This window comes from Agelaius phoeniceus, chromosome 3, assembly GCF_051311805.1.
Source record: "Agelaius phoeniceus isolate bAgePho1 chromosome 3, bAgePho1.hap1, whole genome shotgun sequence".
Lineage (NCBI taxonomy): Eukaryota > Metazoa > Chordata > Aves > Passeriformes > Icteridae > Agelaius > Agelaius phoeniceus.
Window position 1 is genome coordinate 86,468,769 of NC_135267.1, and position 17,907 is coordinate 86,486,675.

At 39.8% G+C, this 17,907-nt stretch overlaps 1 long non-coding RNA gene across 1 annotated transcript in view; it reads right to left on the minus strand.

Moving 5' to 3' along the window:
• Window positions 1-2,901: 2,901 nt before the first annotated feature.
• Window positions 2,902-17,907, minus strand: part of LOC143693731 (uncharacterized) — a 45,334-nt gene continuing 30,328 nt past the window's right edge. The window contains exon 3 of the long non-coding RNA XR_013181673.1: window positions 2,902-3,328. This is a non-coding gene — a long non-coding RNA (uncharacterized LOC143693731). The remainder of the gene's footprint in view (window positions 3,329-17,907) is intronic.

The window sequence follows — 17,907 nt, forward strand, 5'->3', positions numbered from 1 at the left end:
GCTGCTGGAGCCTAATAAAAAGAGTGGCAGAATGACTGTGGAGTCATTTGGTACCAGCCAAGTACCACTGGGAAAGATGCAGTTTGCTTCTCTTCTCCAGCTCCTCAGTGTTTAAGCTGCAACAGTTCAGATTTCTTTGGAGAAATCCTCACCAGAGTGCAATTTAGTTGAGTTCTTATTGCATTGAGTTCTCATTGTTCTGTATGAGAAAAGCTGAGCAAGGAAAGAAAAACAAACAAACAAACAGAACAAAGCCGGTAACTATTAAAAGTGAAATGGTTCAAGAGCAAACATTCAGAAAATGTTCCCTATCAGACAGGATTATTTTTATTAACTTTTCATTCCTGCATTCCTGCAGGTTTGATTCAGAGGTAAAGTAATCAATATTTTGCATATTTTCATCATGTTAACAACATACCAGAGGAAACAATTTCACAGGGATAAACTGTTCAGCAATTTCTGTGGTATATTAACAACAAGGAAGCCTTTCTTGAATGTCAGACCTTTACTTCTGCTCTTGTTTTTGTTGGTTTTTTTTTTTTAAGCAATATTGAAAACAAAACAAAAGAAAACAAAAGCCCTGGTTTATTTGACCATTACTTAACTTCATATCCTTTTCACAAGACAAGTTTGCCCTGGAACCCAATCCCTGTAGCAGTTCCATTTCCTCATATAAATTGTTATTTGTCACAGTTCCTGCATTTAAGTTATAACCCTGTCTTGCTCCATTTTTAGATTTCACTGTAAAAAGAATGATTTAAATCAAGGTGAATACATTTCTGTTACTGTGGTGGACTTCACAAAGGCTTTTCCTGATGTCAGATCTTCTCTAGGCTCTTGACAAATACCATTGCTTTTGTAGATGATTTTTCCCACTAACAGGATATGTAGCCTTTCACCTCTAAGATGCTGTTTTGAATCCTGCCCTTCTCAATTGCCAAACAAGTGTCAAAGAGCAGCAATTTAGATTGCAAGACTTGAAGAATCTTGATGTCATTTCCAGGGAAAAGATGTTCAGAAAGCACAGAAGTCCCTTTCTTCTGAGACTGGCCTTGCTCATGAAGAGTTAATAATCCGAAACTAAAGTTAGACTAGCTCAGTTATGAAATAAAGTGGACATTCTCAGTAAGTCATGAAATTAAGTATCTTACAGATTTAGCAGACTTCAGGGTCAGAGAGAGGGTATCCAGTGAGCAGAAGCTCGTGCTGTACATGCCATGGTAATGGAAGCTTTAATGCCTTTGCTTTACCTGCACCATAAAGAAGGGTCTGGTGACAGCAGCATCCCCAGCACACCTAATGTCTGTTTGGTGCCTACCAGTGCTTTTCCCAAAACAGGGCTTGTGTACAAGCAGAAAAAATACAGGTTTCCTTTTTGCATGCCTGAACCATACCCATCCCATGGTTAAACAGAGTATTCTTTTATCATGTTCTTCACAGATGATGGTCCAGGAGAGGCAGTAGTAATGAACCCTCTTGCCCTGTGCAATTTCATTAACCTTTCTCATTTTGTGTTTATGAGCTTTGCAACCTCAAATGTCACCTTATTTTCTACCATAAGATGCATAAGTTAGTCATGCACAGTTTTATTTATGAATATAATATCACCTTGTTTATTTGAGCCCCAGAGATTTTGGGTAAACACAGAGCCTGAACAAATGGGGATACTGGGGCTGAGCATAAAGCTCAGCATTTTCTGAGCACTCTGTGCTGCCTTAGTAAGAGCAGGTAATCTTCCTAAACATAGGAGAGACCATAAGGAGAGCAAGCAGAAACAGAACTCAAATCTAAAGATTTTAGACACACACACACATACACACACACACACACACACACACACACAAAAAAAAAAAAAAATTAAAATTTCTTAAATTCACTTATATTAAAAATATACAAAACCAAAACTCCAGAACTCATGCACACTATGCATAGAGACAGGGAAGAAAGAGCTGGCCTGACCCATACTGTGCTGGGACAATAAAGATATTGCAGTTGGCTCTTGCCAGTCCTCCTCTTGTTGCTCCCCATCTTTGCCTTTTTGGGAGAGTAAATGAAGATTCCAGCTGCCCTGGCACTGCCCTGGTCAGCCATTATACTTTTCTGTCAGCTGCTCTGAGTAGACACAGTGTTCAGGAATTTTCCATTTTTTTGGGCTACAAAACAGTCCTTTTGCTTCTGGCAGGTCTCTTCCTTTTCTTCCTGGTGCATGCTGAGGTGAAGAAACTGCACTGTTTCCCAGCACTATCTAGGGCATCCATGACAACTTCCCCTTGGCTAAGGCAGTCTCTGACAGATCTTTTGTCCCTGACATAATTATAAATGTCCTACTTTGACTTCACAATCTTCAACCCTTTTTTTCTCACACCTTTTGTTGCCCTTCTGATGTTTCTGGTTTTGTTGACTTTTTTTTTCCAGTATTTTGCTATTTCTTTGGCTCTGGGATGTTGTGTTGATCCTATTGATTTATATTTTTACTGTGTCTTTATTTATTCCACACCCCAACCTTGAGATAGCTCATCATTTTTTGCTCATCAGGTACTTCTTGGTTACAAATTTGTTGAAGTCCCTCATAGTTACTGATCATTCCTAGTCCAAGCCTATGCAATTCTTTTCTATACTCAGTGAAGTCCATAGCCCTCCCTCAAAAGGTGATTGAAAGTCGTGTTTGTGCATAACAGGACAGAATTTGGCAGCAAAAGCTTCAGTTTTTTCATGTGTTACTTTGAAAAAAACCCCTTAAAAATAGAAATATGAAAAGAAGTGAAGGTTTTTCCCAATCCACATTTCTCACTAGAGCAGAGATATTTATTACCTTAGTGATGCAGGTTTTCTTGTTACTACTATCCCAAAAGATCCAGATAGGTGTTTCTCAGGAGCTTAGGAATATGATGTCATGAAGTGTTTTTTTAGGGCTCCCAGGACCCCTACTTTGAGCATTCACCTACCTGCAAACCTCTCCCACCTTCCCTCAGATCACCACATCTGATGTGCCTTTTTAGTTCTACCTGCTCTGCTTTGGTGATATTCCTATCTGCCACATTCCTTCCCTGTAGCTGGGTGGTCAGCCAAAGTCTTCTCTATTCTTGGCTGTCCTTGCAGGATGAAAGGAAAGAATCAGAGCTCCTCCTTCATCCAGGATTTCAAAAGTCGAGTCTGCACTTACCAGATGTCAACAAGAAAAAAGTGTTGTCAAAAGAAAATAGCAATATAGTAGAGGAATAGTATGTAGCCACATAGTATGGATGGCCACATTTGTCCATCAAAGTCTCTGCAGTCCAGATATCTGTCTCTAATTCATCATAGGAGAAGAGTGAAGAAGGGAATTTGCCTAGAAGAAGAAATAGGGCAGAAAATTTTGGCCAGGTCTGCATTCCCCTCTGCAAATCCCTGGAAAGGTAGAAGGGGGTCAGAGCAGTGTATCTCACATCTCCCTCAAGTCTGCCTTACACTTCTGTTCTCCAAGGCATCTGGAAAAACACAGACCAACTGTCCTGTGTGCCTCACATTTGAGTTCCATCTCTGAACAGAAGGAAATGGGGCCCTGGACCCCAAAACCATTGGAAACAGAATCAGGCAAGCCATTGGGGACCTAACTGAGCCAAAAGGGGAAATTTCTGGTTTGGATTTTGAAAAGTTTGCAACACAGGCCATAAAAATTTCCCCAGAGGTAAGTATGAACAACTGCACTGCAGTAGCCTAGTGCTTGTTGTAGGACATTGTAATGGCAACTGGAGAATTCCTGTATGTATATTGTTGCAAAATGGTACTGAGCAATATTTATGAGTATGCTTTTGAACATATTTTCACCCTGGAATTGACTAATCATGTGCAGATTTACCAAAAATTTATCAGAATGTCAGGCAGTGCCAAGGAGCAAAGCAGCCAGACCATTGCACGAACTGCAGTGAAGCTGTTAGCAAGGACACCTGGCACAGGAAAAAAAGATTTAAAAACCCAGTTTCTCTTCTGCTTGAGTAAAATTTCTTGACAATATAAAATTATTTTCTTAGAGAACAAAGGGGCCTTTTCAAGGAAGAAGGGTCATTTCTACTGATAATAGGCTTCCAAATTTTGAATAAGAAAAAAACCAGTCAAATATATTATAAATTATATATTACATATTTACATATATAAAATATATTTTGTATATTTAAATACATAAAGATATTTAAAATATATTGTAAAGAGCACTACACTATCAAACTTAAATGTTTCCAGCAAACTGGACATATTTGAACACTCCAGATTCTTTTCCACAGATGTCACTTGCACATACATTACCCTCCTCATTATTGTACATGAGATTTTTCAATTCTTCTGCTGGAACTACTGAAATATTCATTTTAAAACAACAAACGACATTTCCTCACATGCCAAGGAAAACGAGAATTTTAACATCTTAAAGCCTTCCCTAGAGATGGCAGGATTCCCTTGGTTTGTGTGTTACTCCACAGAACTGCATGTTATGCCAGGGGGAGGGAGGGGCGTCTGCTCTGGTTTTTTCCACTAACTTCACTCTGAGGAGCTCTTTTTCTCCAGATTCCTGACTTTGCTCATCATTCATTTTTGAATCCATCAAGTAGGACAGTTTTGTACAGGGTGGGGAAAAAAGTAATTCCATTTGCCCAGACTCCTGTGGCAAGCAGCAGATTTGGAAGGAGGAAGCATGACAGGTTAAGGCTGGTTGGGTGTCCTTGAATTTTGGTCCCTCTTCAGAAAACCCATTGCTTCCTGAGAGTCAAAAGTTTCTGATCCTCATCTGCTCACCTCTCCATTTAGTGCCTGGTTTCCCTCTGCCACCAAGATCTGTGTGTGGGCTGCCTCTCATGCTCAGCCTGCTGCCCTCTGCAATCAGGGCACTGCTCCTCTGCCTGACCGTGACTCAGAAACAGCTGGGGGCCTTCCACCCTCGGTGCTTGGCTCCTCTTGCCCCAGGTTCATCTCCTATCACACAGTGCCACACTGGGCTGCCAACTATTCCACTTAGGTAACACTTGGCATTTCCAGCCCCAGGGCCTCAGCACTGACGCAATTTCCAAAATTATTTTTCAAAAAGCCACAAATATTTTGAATTCCTAGCAACTGAAAAACCCCAAAAGCAAGAAAGCAGCATTCTTCTGCCAGGAAGGGAAGGGGAAAGGCTGCAGTGGGGAGCAGAATGGTGGATTGAACACTGCTTCATCCCTCCTCTTCTTTTAAAACTTCCTGGTAATTCAAGGTAATGGGAAAGGGAAGAAAGAAAGAGACAAAAACTGAGGTGGGGGAAATAAATTTTGAAATCCTTTCTCCAGGAGTAGAAGTGGAAAAGATCACATAAAGCAATGCTTGCCTCTTTCTGTCTCTCTTCTCAAGCTTCCCACCTCCTTAAAAGCCATGTATCAATACAGGTGAGAGACAGATGCTATTACTTTTTCCACTTCTTCCTTCATTAAAAATAAACAGAGGCATAGTTAATGGTTAATGCTGCTGAGTTCATGGAACAAACAGTTCTCTTTTCCCATCTCGCCTGTAGTTCAATTATGAACTTAGGCTGCCTTCAGGCTACAAAGGGCAAGAAAGCAGGAAATACATATATCCAGAAATGCAGCCAGTGTTTGATGTCTCTGAGCTGAAATTAAATAAAATTGAAGTGGCAAATAAAAGCAATATGCAAACCATGGAGCTTGGAGTCAAATGGAGAAAAAGCAAAAAAAAAACCAGGTCTGAGATAACTGAGCAACATGAAGGACTTCCAAATTCAGCAGTAGTGCTAGAAAGCTGTTTCTGCAAAGCTTGTTAGTAAATGATCTTCGAAGTAGTCCCAGATGAAAAAATAAATGAACAAACTTTGGCTTATATGAGTGTGCCTGCCCTCTGGGTTTGCCAGCACTGAACGAGCAAGGTAGGAGGAGAAAAACCAAGACCCCAGGGTCTGGAGCCAGAACAGTGACTGAGAAACTCAAAACCCCTGTAGGGATAGAGAGGAGCCAGAGAATGGGATTCATCCTCACACTCCTCCAAAACAAATGGGAAACTTCAGAATTGTCTTGGAGTATATGGTGCTCTGAAGATGGAAGGTCAGTAGGTTTCTGTTAGGGAGGTGAAAGCAGAGGTGAAGTATCATGTTGGATAAGGATGCTCATACAAATCTGACACTCAGCAGTGCCATAAACAGGCACTGGACAATGCCACAGACAAAGGCAGCAGGCTTCAACTCCTGATGCTGCAGGAAGGAGAAAGGAGTTTCTGCCTGGCTTATTCCATGGTGAAAGAGGACAGTGCATACAGAAGCCTGCCAGAAAGGGAAGAAGGATTTGGAGCTCTAGCACAAACCAAAACTAGCCCCCCAAATATTTCCTTTAAGCGTGATCCACATTTTTCTGCAGCTCAAAGTGAATCAGAGCTCCTACTCTCAGCATTGCAGTGAAACACATGAGATCAAGGAATCCATCCAAAGTTCACTAAGCATCAGAGAAATGAACCTTGCTTGCCTTTGGATAAAATGAAATACAGGTGCTGTATTAAAGAGATTAATAACTATACACAAACTGGCTGACTTCACTCAACATACAAGGTAACTACTATCTGAAGAAACCATGAAACATGATGAATGGCATAGGTATGCTCAAAATTGTTGTGGATGCAAAATTAATAATTATAAGTACCTGAAAACACATGCAAATCCAGCTTTTCAAAAGTCAGGTAGGCAGGTAGTTACACCAATTTCTAGGAGAAACTCCAGGGAATGTCTAAAAGCACACTGCATATTGAAAGAATAGTGCACCTCAACATCAGGCACATCAAGAGATGTGCAGGATGGAGATTCTGAAGAAACAGCACCTGCATCCTGCAGACTCTGAAAATATCTAGCTAAGGCAGAGTGAAAAGGTACTGCAATTTTAGCCACTGTGTAGATCCCAGAGTGCTGTCTTCCCAATTGGTGCCTTTCCCTGCATCATCTACTGAAATCTTGTCAATCAGCACATGAGTTTTCTAAAACAATTGAGGGCTGAGTGAACACTATAGGAAGGAAATCATTTTAAAAGGGGGAAAAACCCCAGGCAAAAAACCACCCCAAAAACCTAAAAGAAATGAAAATTCCAAATAGCTGCTTTACAGTTTTATGTCTTTAATATATAAAGATAACTTAATTTCGATATTGGCACCCAGATTACAGCTAGTAACATTTACATATGTATCCCAAAACCTAATTATCTTGACAAAAGGAGCCCTTAAGAAAGAACAAAAATAAGGAGCAGCTCTGGCAGAGCACCTCATCAACGTTGATATGTTGATATACACTTAAACGTAAGACTGAAGAAGAGAAAGAAAAAAGCCTTCAGTGATGTTGGAATATTATCCCTTGTTATTAGAATAACCATGGACTTTCAAAGCCAGAGTGGGTTATTCAAGCCCAAATGCACATTTAAGTTTTAGAAAAGAAGAACCCCCCCAGATACTATTGTGAAACAAGACAGAGAGAATACATATTCCTTTCTTTGGTTCTGATGTCACTTGCACAGGTGATCAAATTAGGAGTGGGATGAATTTAGTTTTGAAAAAAAGAAAAGCATAACAGGGTATTAAGACATTGTCCAAGGACAGCATGTCATTAACCTAATGATACACTTGTTATCTTACTAATTGAAATGTCCTATTCAACAAAAATCAATACTTACAGTCTTTTCCTTAGCTGAGTAGTGCGATTGTCACAAAAGCTGTTGTGATTTACATACATTTTTACTATTTTTTTCTTTGCTAGAATACCAAATCTCTTCTCAGTGAGAGATCTGACCACTAGTTGGCATTGTTACTTCACTCAAACAAATAGCCTTTAAACGAGGTGTTGAGCTACAAACCCCGACGTCTACATATTTGAGCTCTAAGTTTCATTTTGCAACATCTGGACATGGTGATGAGGTAAAAGGGAAGGAACAAGTAATATGTGATTGGGAAATTATTTCCCCTTCCCCACCCTGTGTATCTCGTTCAACAAAATTTTAGTTCTACCTTAAATTCTGAATGAGTGAAGCAATATAAAGTGTATCTGTGGAGGGAAAAATCCCCAAACCAAACCACAGCCATAGTCATGCACACTGAACTGGTACAGTCCAGGCTGTGAGTGCAGACCCAGTAGTATCCCTGGGTCAGGAAGCCTAAATAACAGAAACACCACTGTTGAAAGCAAGCATGAAATAAAAGATCTTTATACTCCATGAGCTGCTCTTTCTGCTACACCACAGCTTTTAGTGGTGCCTTGTGCTCTGAGCTGCTGCTAACAAAGCAAGTGCCAGCTTTTTCTGCATGGTGATTCTGTCAGTCATGGAATAAAACAAGGGTGTTTTTCTCATCTTTCCAGAAAAAGTGGGGTGATACCTTTGTGAGTTAGAGTGCAAAGAGGCCTTTAGGGCAGAATCTGCCTGTGCTGCTCAGCCCCTGGTCCATTCATTCTCTTTATCACACACAGGCTGGGATGTAGGATTCCTCCTGGCTGTGCTACCCATAGCTCTGGTAGCTCTGCTGTGTGAGACTGGGGAGCCCCTCCAAGGCTCAGCAGCACAAGCTGGTTCTGGAGGTCCCTGCAGACAGGGAAGTGGGAGAGAGAACAGGCTGTGTCTCTCTGTCCCATCAGTGGGAGAAGGAGAGTGTATTTTCACCTTTTGGAGTCTAACTTCTAGGATTGATATTGAAACAGTTAATGGTTTTTAGCTGCAAATCAAACTTCCTTTCCATTAAACTTAACATTTCTGTGACATAGAAGCAGGAATTTTAAAAATATCCACTTCTCAAAGGAAAATGAGCACAACCTGAAAGAGCTGCTTTAGAACAATAAGAAAGATGTAATCTCTGTAATACTGCAAATCCTGGCTCATACACAAACCCACAGACTGATGCTGCTTGCACATTAACTACAGTGAGTCACAGTAATGTTCTCAAATTAAATCCTCATCTACACTACTGACACACTTTAGGGCCTTAGGTATGTCTCATCAACACTCTTGAGCTCTAAAATACACATAACACTTACCCAGCATTACAGAGATTAATTCATTAGTGACTGCAAAGTGCTAGGTAAATGTTTACAACAATTAACCAGCAGGATGCTTTCATCACTAAAACAGAAAGAAATATAAAATGCAAGCAGCACCAGTGTGAATGGTGGAAAAACCTTCCTTCCATTCTAATGAATGTTTAAAGCCAAAATAACAAAGAGCAGTCAATCAACCAGGCAGTGGTTTTGAGTAACCTAAGTAACTTGACATCAAGTTTTTCAGAAAGCACAGTAGGCTGATATATAAGAAAATTTAAACAGATTTTGCAACTGCTTTGCCTAAAGGACTTTCTAAAATCTCATGATAGAAAGCAGCTGATTCCACAATATCCAAGATATCCTTTTCTGGTCTAGATTTAATTAAATTAAGCCACTCACAAAATTATGCTATGCCACAAGGCAATCCATGAAGGATCACAGAAGCTATAGCAAGCCATCACCAAATTTTCCACTACTGAATATCTTAGCAGCTGTTTTCTTTTGAAGGAGCTGTACATTAGAAATTCTCAATGGGTTGGAGTGAGCAGATGTAATGCTGCTTCAGACACCCATGTTTGTAGTCTAATCTCCCTCCTCTCAGGGAGAAGCAACTGAAGAATGTGTGATGGCTTCTAGTCTGTAACAGAGACTGGAGTCTGATGTCCAATTGTACTCCTTATCAAAATCTATATAAATGCCTTCCACTTTATTTAGCATTAAAAGCTTCTATCCTTTGAAGATAAACAGGTTAACAAGCTTTAAAATCATTATTGAAGTAAGGCTTGAGGAATATCTTTCTGAGCAGCATAAACATTGGCTCAGCTAACATCTCATGCCATCAATGAAGAAAGATCACTAGCAGACCCAGGCCAAGATGCTGTGGGAAATGAGTGGAAGGCAATAACAGCTGGAAATATTTGGCACATACAATAAAGTTTTGAAACCCTTTGGATACTGGGTTTCCAAGCTCTTTTTTCCTTTCTTTTTTTTTTTTTTTAACCACAAAGTATTTCATTAGCACTTGTGTGAGAAAGAAAGTCAGAAACACCCAGGTGTGGTATGAATGACATGGTTACTTGCCATGAAATGATACAAACATCCCTCTCCTTCCTCCCTCTCCCCCTCCAATTATCTATTTGCAGAATGCATGTAACAGCACATCTTCAGAGCTAATGTTCTAGGAGCTGGGTATGAATACATACCTGCCTATATGCATTACAATTGAAAATCCAGTCTTAGGCTACTTTGCTAATTAAATGGGTTTTATACAGTTGTGCTGTAGGTCTGACCAGCAGTTTTGGCCACATTTGACAGATGGGTCGGGGATTGAAATTCCTACTGAGCAAGATTTGCATGGTGATAGAAGACAGCAGGAAATTTCCCTGTGAAGGCAAAGGCTGTGACAGGGACTCAGGAGCTCCTTGCTGAGTTGGGTCTTGGAGGACACAGTGCTCAGAACTGGGCATCCCACACAATGCCTTTTGTCCATGCCCAAGTTTGCAGGAAGATGACAGTGTATGCTGGGCAAATAAAGGCAAGAAACAGCAAAAGGGGAGGAAAAAAAACTACTGGTGGAAGCCTCAGAAAAGATGCAAGTGTTAAATCTGGAGAGGTTTTTTAAAATTTATTTTATTTATTTATTTTTACTAGCAGAAAGTTGGGATGTAGGGTTCAAGATGTGAGTGAATTAGAACTCTTTCTTCAGTTCAGAAGAAATATTTTTTTTCTACAGCAATAGTTACCAAGTGTTTAGACATCTCACTCAATCAGATGGAACCTGTTTATCCACTGATCCACTGGTCAATTGGATGTGGGATGAGAAAGTACACAATAGTCATGTACTGTGGCACAGGAGTCCCAGTTGCTGCATGGACCTGGCTGTGCTCACTCCACAAATGTAAACAGAAAAGATTATTTCTGTCCTAAAAAAAGCCAAACCAAAAACAACAACAAAAAAAATCCGAAACACCCCCCCACCATAAATATATTTCCCGTCTGCCCTAAAATAGTGAAACCCAAAGTAAACATAAACCAACCACCCTCTTTAATGGTGATTATAGCCTTGCTAGATTCTGTGCACAATAACAATGGTTTGAATTTGTTAAAGGTCACAAGGAAAAGTACAGCAACAAGACCTTGTAGCTGGCAGCATGTTTTTATTTCTCAGCTTAAAGCACACACAGTAGCTGGCTACACAGTGAGTGCTTTCAAACAGCAATCTACAGGAAAAAAAAGGAATTAGCTATGCACTGTTGAGCAAGGTAAACTGATAGATAAACGTATGACTGCTACCCTCTGAAATTTCATTGCTATTTTACCTGTGCCAAAGCCATCAGGGAAAAAAGTAAATAGCACTTCTAGACAACCTAAGCAGGAGGATCTCTCCTGCTGTCATGTCTCTTGCATACAGAGCTCTGCCATAACACAGCGGCCAAGGAATATTCAAGGAATCCAGAAAGTGCATGTGTCTCCCATGACATTTTTTATGCACCAGAAAAGGAATAACAGGGAGAAAACAAACTTGGATTCAATCAGTACAGCATGACAAGTACTCAGTTGTACTCCAGGCCTTTGCTTGAGTAAACAGCAATGTGCCTGTGAAATGTTCAAAACAAAAAAATAAATAGCCTTTAAAGACACAAAGTGTCTGTATAAACAGAGGATGGGGGAACACTGCTCCAGTGCTAACACCTTTTGATAGACAAAGAAATCAGCAACTCTCTCCCTGGCAGGAGTGGAGAACTGGGATACAGATCCTGCAGCAAGGCTTCCTGCAGTCCCAGGAGATCACACAACAGATGCCCAGGTGCCCACTTTCCACACAATATCCACCCAATATTGATAACCAAATAAGGAGCTAAGAAACAGCTGTAGACAAAACAGCCTTAGACAGAAGGCAGCAAAAGAGAGACCAAAGGCACTGCTGCTGTCCTAGATCCCTTCAATAACAAGGAAAACTTTTTAACAAAGTTTGTTACATAGTTTAGGGGGACAAATCTCTGCTGATCCCTACAAGAAAGGGGCAGAAGTCTTAGCACAGGATTACCAAAAAATAAATACAGTGCAAGCACTGATCTGGTTTCCTTTTGAACATAGCAGTTACACACGGATTCTTATCATCAGGAATTCTCCAAATTAGTTACACAATCCCTTCCACTGGGCTTATCATGCTCAATCTCCCAACAATTTAAACTCCTCTTTCCTTCCAGTCCTGTTTAGAGCTTCGCTCTATGAGTGCTCAGGAACCTTCCAGTTTCTGGCCTAAATTAACGAGATAATAAACACTCAATCTGGAATTAATATTAGCCTTTTACATAATTTTTTTTTTACACCCTGGTATATAACCCTTCAATCCATTTACAATTCTTGTCCTATCCCCTTATAAGCATTTGCCAACCAGGCTATAGAAATCAAGATACTTTTATCTCTTAGTAAAGAATAACGGGGAAATGTTTAATCCATCCCATTCTTCTAAACAATCTACTAATCCTTGTTGCCACCTGTCTAAATTCAAATTAGGCTTTGTTAAAGCTAGGTGATCTCAGCTGTAAAATACTTTATCATGGTCACTTACAATGTCTTGGGTATCTCTACAAAACCACGTTGCTTAGCATGGCCAAAAAGTACATTATGCTTTTTACTTCTGCTTCACACTGGTTGCTCATAGACACCCACAAATTTGATTAACCATCATATTCTAGGTTTTTGGGGGTTTTTTTGGTTTGTTTTTTTTTTTTTTTTTTTTTTTTTTTTCTTCTATGCTTTTATTTGTTTCAAAGACCCAGCAGCAAGTACGAGGAAGACAGTTCACTTCAGAGATGGCTGCTGTGCTGCTTCTGCCCTGCCACAGGGTTTGTGGAATACATGTTGTATTCTGGGCCACTTTCTTAAATCAGTGGCAGGATTAGCACACAAGGCATACGGATTATTTTGCAAGATTTAGGTATTGCAGAAATATAGTTCTCCTCTGCAATAAGGAATTAACTTTCTCAATATTCCTACATCAACAGATACTTGTGGTTACATATAAACTGAGAAGGAAAAAAACATATAGTTTTTAATGCAGAATAGCCAACAGGGTGTAACTTTTCATACAGGTAAATGAGCCCCCACCTGGAGTTCTGAGTCCGGCTCCAGAGCTCTCGGCATGGCAGAGATGTGCTGGACTGAGTCCAGAGGGGGGCCACAAAGATGTTCAGAGCAATGGAGCACCTGAAAAGCAGGTGACCATAGACCATAACACCAAGTGTCACAGGAATTTACAGAAATGTGAAAGCAAAACTCTAGGAACATTTTCCAAAAAAGATGTTTTCAAGTGCCAAATGCAGCACAAGTGAATGAGCAAGAAAGAGCAAAGCACTCGTATTGCAAATTGGCCTCCCATCAGCACTGCCCTTTTGTGGCTGCTGAATGCCACCAGAAAGAATCTATGAATCTATCATTTCATAGCCATGATCAACACTATGGTTGTAAGAACAAGACCAATTGCACCATTTGTTTTTTAAGTTTCATATAAATGAGATTGAAATTACATGTTTCCTGTAAAACATTTTAATTAGTTAAATAGCTTCAAACACATGCACATGCTCACAGCGGTCTCAGGGAAAAGTACTAGTTTACAAACTTTATATCAACTACTGATTTCCTCTCTTTCTGACATTTGCATTTATTTACAGAATACATAAGCAAAGGGCTACTGAGCATTCAAGGAAGCACTTCCTTTGCTCATGATGCCAAGTCTCCTTCCAGCCAGTAGCTGAGCCCTGAGAGCTCCCTCTTGGCTTTATGCTTCAAGTAAATCTGTGTGATGTTTCTGCAAACTTTCCTTGGCTGCTGCTCTCCCAGACCCACATTTCCATAGGAAGACCATCATGATCTTTGGGTTTTGTTTGGCTGCTTGTAAATCCTGCCTACACAGCTCACAACATCATTGAGATTTCTGTAAGACTTGCACTTTAAACACCGAAGATTATTATTTTATCTGTGCCAGAAGAGAAACAAATAACTGTCGTACACTTGTTGTGAAAGTTTCACCAAACTCTTCTACCACTGCTTTTTGCACAGGCTGCGCATTCCCTGCCCCAGACACTGAGCATTTCTGATGCTCTTGAAGAAAAGGCAAGGACCATCCCTTTTACACCTTTGCTCAGTGCTATATCAATTTCTGCACAGGAGTCAAAGGAACAGTTGTGGTCTTGGGCCTGAATCTAGAGCCAAGACAAGCTCTGTGTTCCTTTTGAAAAGGGAACATCTTTAGAAAAGGGCCATGCACCAGGCACCAGAAATACTGAGAGCAATGGAATTAGGCAAAGCTGAATTAATCCTCTCCCAGGCCTCCCACCCCCTCGCTAAAAACCTTGGGAAAGCTCAAATCCAAGCTTGATCTTTAGGTACAATATGTGTCAAGGCCACAAAGTGCAAGCTTGCAACTAAAGGTGCTTTGAGTACACAACAGATTTCCCAGATGGGAATTTCCTCTATTATTATTTTTAATTTTCCATTTCCTAACATTCAAATACCAAAGAATACGTCCAAGCATACTCAGCTTTGAAGAAAGCATTTAAGCAAGGACTAAACTAGGAAAGAACACTTGGCCTTCTACAACACAGCCATTACATTAACTCCTCTGAGAGCTGGTCTTTTGAATCCAAACATAGTTTGTTTTTTTAAAGTCACTAGTGATTACCAGGGGAAGAAAATAATTGTTGGGAAAAGCTTGGTTAATTTAGTGACCAATATAACATTTAATTCCATCCCAAGCTTTCTGTGGAATAATACACTGTGAGATGATGGCATGCTGTACTCAGAGAGTCAGCCTCAGAAAAAAACCAGTCACCCAGAAGTTCAGATCAATTGGAAAGCATAGTTATTCTTTGGAATAGAATGATTGATGGACACACAGCATTAGGTTTGAACTCCAGCAATATAAAAAGACTAACTTTTATGTATAAACAATTTCTATGTAAAATTTTAAATAAGAAATATCTCTTCAGAATGTTCTGAGGGCTTCAGGACCAAAAGAAACCAACCCAGTTTTTTTAGAGAGAAACTTTTAAAATTAGATCTATTTAAGAAACCCTAAAATATGCAGCTAAAACCCTAGACTATCACAGCATCTTGTATTCTTACTTTCATTACCACTAAACACCACAAAAGATAAAATGCAAAAAGATAAAATCTTTCTTATGACCCTTCCAGACCAAGCTGTATGCATCAGCTTTGGACTCACAGATCTTCTTCTTTTTAGCCAAGGTTGCTCCAGCTGAAAGCTTTTTACAGTCTGCAGTTAGATGAGAAAGGTATAGCAAAGGGCAATGGCCAATATAAGGAGAGCCTAAATGTAATTTGAGGTTTTAATGGTCCAAGCTGGTATTTTCTGAAAGAACAAACACATCAGCATCACTCACTTCAGCTATAATCCTTCCTCACTCAAGATGAGGTATAAGTAATGAGACTGAGTGTAAACCTTGGCAGTACTGCCAAGTACCAGGAGAAGAGGCCAGGCTCTTCCAAACCCATAAATACCAAAAGAAGCCCCACAACCTTTGACAAACACAAAAATGTTACATGGAAATAAAAACTCAGCTGTTTGTCTGAACAAATCACCACACTAAAATGTGCTTACGAGCAGAAAACTTGATCTGCAGTCAGGAGATGTTATAATATTTTCAGTAACTGGACACTTCTGCAATTCCAATGCTACTTTTAATTGGATTTACTGACTGTGTTTTACAAAATGGTCATGGAGAGCCAAAAGGGGCTCTCATCCACCCTGCAGGCCTCTGCCAGCATAACAGCCATTGCTGCCTCATTAGGAATTACAAAACACCATGATTGGAAGAAGCCCTTTCACTCTACATGAAAGCCAGGAAGGAAAACACAGGTGAATTTACCCTGAAATAGTATTAGGGAGGAAAAAGCATTTCCTTCTCTTTTCAAAGTGTTTCTAGTTGTTGTGTTTTTCTTATAGTACATTTTGTTTTAAATAGCAGAAAATGTTATTCCCAGGGTGAAGAGAAACTGGAATACTGAAAAATTCTCTGATCTTGGCCCATCAGTGAAAGTAGTTTGAAATGTCTGCTTCTACTAAATGTTTTGTTTGGGTAACTTCCACTAGGGATTAATCTTTATTTCCATTAGAATGTCCTTTGAACAGGATTTTATAAAAGCTTAAATGAAATGAGAAAACACTTGGGTCAGAACTTGTTCATAGCAGTGTTTCTTCAGGACTTGATTTGCCTGGGATTGAATGAACTGCATTCTATCAGCTGACAATCAGTAAATAAAATTCTGGGCAATTATGTTTTTTTCAATTCAGCAACCCTTTCACAGCAACTCTAGCAAAAAGGAGCTTTGTAAGCAAGAATGTGAAGCCATTCACTGAGAGACATTCACTTTCTCAGAAAAGGACACATTTGCTTGCTGATACAGGCTTGCATACAGGGTACCTCAGAATACAGGCAGCTGAATATAAATGTAGCAGATTTTGCAGTTTATGGGCCAAGTTTTGTTCACATTTAGACAGGCCTGTATCTGGGTCATATCTATTGTTTCACTGAATTTAAATACAAAATTAAACCTCAAACTGGATCAACAAAAGCATTGTCTGGATCTCACAGCAGAGAATCTTTAAGAACACAGCAGAGAATCAAAAGGCATTTAAAAGTGTTGGAAAAGAAAATCCTCCTCCTTTAGGAATTCATTTTATGGATTAATAAATTTAAAAAAAACAAAAATAAAACTGACAGTACGCAAGTATGAGAGAACTTCACCTCTTATCCCACATACTTTAAATCATAATCCAATCTCTATCTTCTAGGGATTGGTATAAATCCTGCAGTATGAAGTGTATTACCTCTCCAAACTTTTGTTCATATTATTTATGATGTCTCTTCTGGTATCACTTTTTCTTTCCACAATGAGCTGTGGTCACAGCAGGCCTTAAAAAAACCCTTATACAGAACATTTTCCTGCAGGATGCTCCAGCTGGTTTTCAGCATATGAATGTGACAGAGAACCAAAGCTGTAATCCCTAAAAGAGGGAATAGTGTCAGGAGAAATACATTGCCAGAGTACAATGTGCTTTCTGACAGCAGTGAAAATTTTAATCATGACAGCACCAGAGCACATGACTCCATGGTTAGCCCTGGAAATTTGTTCTACAATAAAAACGTCTCTGTATTTCTTACATTTTTAGCAGGGGAAAAAAAAGCTACTCCCCTGATTTGCAGTAAATTACAGCTCCAGGCAAAAACTTCAACAGAAGAGAAACATTTCTGACCATCCCCTTTTATCTATACACAAGATACAATCAGTTTCTGTTGCAGAAACTCTCCAGCACATTCAGTTATAATTTCATCCAAGGTCAACTAACATCCCTCACCCCTCCTCACCCCAAACCAGGTCTTGCTCTGGAACATGCTGGTGATTTTCCACTCTCTGTGCTGCACAGTCTCCGATGTTTGGCAGGTGTCTTGGCTACATGGATCAGGATTTTCTAACCAGACAATCCATTTCTCCATGATGCACCATGCTTAAAACTCTGCCCTCCTCAGAGGAAGTCATGTCTGAAAAAAAACCCTACCTGTTTGTTTCATTTGTTTCAAGGAAGCCAGTTATTAATGAGTTATTAAAATAGCACCCTTTCCCCCACTAGTATTTTTTTCATATTCAGCTGAATTCTTCTCAAAAATCACTGCCTTTGATTGCATGTAGGGAACAAAAGAAAAATATTTTATAGAACATGGTGAAATAAGTGAGGGGCAATTGTTGTTAGGCAGAGGCTCTCACCATGCTGCCTTGTCCTCCCCATCCTTGCCTTTCTCTTCCCCCATCAGCCTTTAGCATGCTCTAGAAATGCAACTTGCTCTTAAGAAAGCAAACCAAACCCACCCCAT